The sequence below is a fragment of the Bison bison genome, unplaced genomic scaffold, assembly GCF_000754665.1.
Source record: "Bison bison bison isolate TAMUID 2011002044 unplaced genomic scaffold, Bison_UMD1.0 scf7180017864373, whole genome shotgun sequence".
Lineage (NCBI taxonomy): Eukaryota > Metazoa > Chordata > Mammalia > Artiodactyla > Bovidae > Bison > Bison bison.
Genome location: NW_011494945.1, coordinates 6,453,440 through 6,457,253, shown reverse-complemented (window position 1 = coordinate 6,457,253; position 3,814 = coordinate 6,453,440). Strand labels below are relative to the sequence as shown.

Sequence of the window (3,814 nt, the reverse complement as noted above, 5' to 3'; positions counted from 1 at the left end):
CCCATGGACGGAGGAGCCTGGTAGGCTGCAGTCCATGGGGTTGCTAAGAGTCGGGCACAACTGAGCAACTTCACTTTCACTTAAGGATTCTTTTGTTTTGCGAAACTGAACTAGGCACAGTGACCCTGTTTGTGTTTGTTTATTTTAGTTCTCTCAGGGTACAAGTTGTTTTATTTTCTGATTATGATGTACAAATTTATTGATAATGGCAGCAAAGCATTTTGTCAATCTTGCTTCCACACGTGCTTCCGTTCTGCCTGGTCCTTGTACTTACAAATCCTTTCATGAACAAGTAATGAGGTGGTTTATTATTACTTAAGGTGAAAGACAGTAATACAGAGAGGAAAGCCAAAGTTTGAGGGAAGGTGCTTTAGATATAAGGGATCTCTTTTCTTGAAAGAAGTTGTCATCCTGTGGACAAAATAATGGAAACTTAGAATGTAGGGGGTTAAAATACTAATGACTAAGACAAATCATAGAATTTGATTTTCCTTGACAAAAAAGAGGTAGAACAAAATTACATTTGCAGAATGTAGAAGGGGTAGAACAAAATTACGTTTGCAGAATATTTCCGTGAGAAGGCTAATTCTATGCAAAAGCCGACCTTGTCATACTTCAAAGAAAAATACATGCAGAATTCTACACTTCAAGAATTTATGTAATATTAAGGAGGATTGAAGTCCATTTAATCCATATCTATTAGATGAACTCTTCCAAACAGCCAGACATCTTGGTTTTTCCTGGAGATCTATTAGAGCAGTTTTTCTCCAAATGCAGATTATGATACATTAGTGGCTCCTAACATTGATTACTAGTGGGTTGTGACTAAAAGTTTGATTTAATGACATAGGATACAAAATATCAGAATACATTTGTTCTCAAGTAAGTACTGAGATTTCTACTTCAGGTAAGATTTAGAAAGGCCACACTCCCACTAAAACAGATAAATTACAAAGTCATATGTTTAAAGTCATTTGAAAATTATAGACACAATGAAAACTAGAAGAATGAAAATTCCAGAAAGGGAAGTCCCTTCCTGGGTCACTTGACAATCCCTGTTTTATTTCTTAGAGCATTTACCAATTCTGGTCACAGTGACCCTGCTTTTAGCATGGATACTCTCCTGGAACAAAGAGAACCCAGGGGAGTTTTTGAAGGTCGTGGATACAGACATGACAGATTTGATTTAAATTCTGAAAAGTAATGACTGGTACTTGCTGAATGCTAGAGTATAAAATAAACTGGAGAACTGTCCAAGAAAGGCATAATAAGATCTGCAGTCTCATGGTGAAGAGATAAATTCCTGCTAGAGAAAGGACATAGACTTGGGTTACTATGATGTTGAATGGTTTGCCATGGAAATGAACCAAGATCATTCTGTCATTTTTGAGATTGCACCCAAGTACTGCATTTCAGACTCTCTATGAGGGCTACTGCATTTCTTCTAAGGGATTCTTGTACATAGTAATAGATATAATGGTGTAATAGATATAATGGTATAATAGATATAATAGAACTAAAATGGATGGGAATGGGGGAATTTAATTCAGATGACCATTTTATCTATTACTATGGACAAGAATCCCTTAGAAGAAATGGAGTAGCCCTAAATAGTCAACAAGAGAGTCCAAAATGGAGTACTTGGGTGCAATCTCAAAAACGACAGAATGATCTCAGTTTGTTTTCAAGGCAAACCATTCAACATGATAGTAATCCATTTTACTTCACTGATTCCTAAAATGTCAGTGTTCACTCTTGTAGTCTCCTGTTTGACCACTTCCAATTTACCTTGGTTCCAAATAGGGAAAGGTGTATGTCAAGGCTGTATATTGTCACCCTGCTTATTTAACTTATATGCAGAGTATATTATGCAAAAGACCAGGCTGGATAAAGCACAAGCTGGAATCAAGATTGCCGGGAGAAATATCAATAACCTCAGATCCCCAAAGACACCACCCTTATGGCAAAAGGCAAAGAAGAACTAAAGAGCCTCTTGATGAAAGTGAAAGAGGAGAGTGAAAAAGTTGGCTTAAAACTCACATTCAGAAAACTAAGATCATAGTATCCAGTCCCATCACTTCATGACAATATATGGGGAAACAATGGAAACAGTGACAGATTTTATTTTTGGGGGCTCCAAAATCACTGCAGATGGTAACTGCAGCTATGAAATTAAAAGATGCTTGCTCCTTGGAAGAAAATCCATGACCAACCTATAGATAGCATATTAAAAAGCAGAGACATTACTTTGCCAACAAAGGTCCATCTAGCCAAAGTTATCGTTTTTCCAGTAGTCATGTATGGATGTGAGAGTTGGACTATAAAGAAAGCTGAGCACTGAAGAATTGATGCTTTTGAACTTTGGTGTTGGAGAAGACTCTTGAGAGTCCCTTGGACTTCAAGGAGATCCAACGAGTCAATCCTAAGGGAAATCAGTCCTGAATATTCATTGGAAGGTCTGACGCTGAAGCTGAAGCTCCAATACTTTGGCCACCTGATGCGAAGAACTGACTCATTGGAAAAGACCCTGATGCTGGGAAAGATTGTAGGCAGGAGGAGAAGGAGACAACAGAAGATGAGATGGTTGGATGGCATCACCAACTCAGTGGACATGAGTTTAAGCAAGCTTTGGGAGTTGGTGATGGACAGGGAAGCCTGGCGTGCTGCAGTCCATGGGGTTGCAAAGAATCAGACATGACTGAGCGACTGAACTGAACTGAATTTACCTTGATTCATAGACCTAACATTCCAGGTTACTAGACAATATTGTTCTTTGCAGCATTGGACTTTACTTTGAGCAGCAGACACATCCACAACTGGGTGTCATTTCTGCTTTGGCTCAGCCTCTTCATTCTTTCTGGAGCTATTTCTCCAGTCTTCTCCAGTGGCATATTGAACACCTGACATGGGGGGTTCATCTTTCAGTGTCATGTTTTTGCCTTTTCATACTATTCATGGAGTTCTCAAGGCAAGAATGCTGAAGTGGTTTGCCATTCCCTTCTCCAGTGAACCACATTTTGTCAGAACTCTCCACCATGACCCATCTGTCTTGGGTGGCCCCACTCTGCATGGCCCATAGTTTCACTGAATTACACAAGGCTGTGGTCCATGTGATCGTTTCGGTTAGTTTTCTGTGATTGTGTTTTTCATTCCATCTGCCCTGTAATGATTGTGGATAAGAGGCTGTACAAGCTTCCTGATGAGAGGGACTGGCTATGGGGAAAACTGGGTCTTGCTCTGGTGGGCAAGGCCATCCTCAGCAAATCTTTAATATAATCTTCTGCTGATGAGTGGGTTTGTGCTCCCTTCGTGTAGTTTGTCCTGAGGCAGCCCAGTTCTGCAGTACGTAGTCTCTATGGAAGGGCTATAGTCTCTGTGCTAAACCTAATGGCAACCTCCTCCAGGAGGACTTATGCCAACACACCATGTCTCCCAGGAATGCTGCTGCCAGTGAACCTGACCCTGAGCCATGCACAATGGACCTGTGCCTCTGCTGGAGACTTCCACTCACAGGCAAGTCTAACTCAATGGGGTCACTGCTCCTTTCTCCTGGGTTGTAGTGCACACAAGGTTTTGTTCTTCCAAGAGTCTCTTTATCCCCAGTCCTGTGGAAATTCTGTAACCAAATCCCACTGACCTTCAAAGTCAGGTTCTGTGGGGATTCCCAGTCCCTTTGCTGGCTCCCCAGCTTGGGAAGTCTGTTGTGGGGCCTAGAACCTTCACAACAGTGAGAGAACTGCTTTGGTATAATTGTTCTCCAGTTTGTGGATCGCCAGCCCGGCAGCTCTATGATGGGACTAATGGCAACTTCCTC

The 3,814-nt window shown here is 41.1% G+C and overlaps 1 protein-coding gene across 1 annotated transcript in view; it reads left to right on the top strand.

Moving 5' to 3' along the window:
* The window catches only part of LOC105000705 (transmembrane protein FLJ37396), a 128,475-nt gene that overhangs the window by 15,931 nt on the left and 108,730 nt on the right, over nucleotides 1-3,814 (top strand). The window lies entirely within an intron of this gene.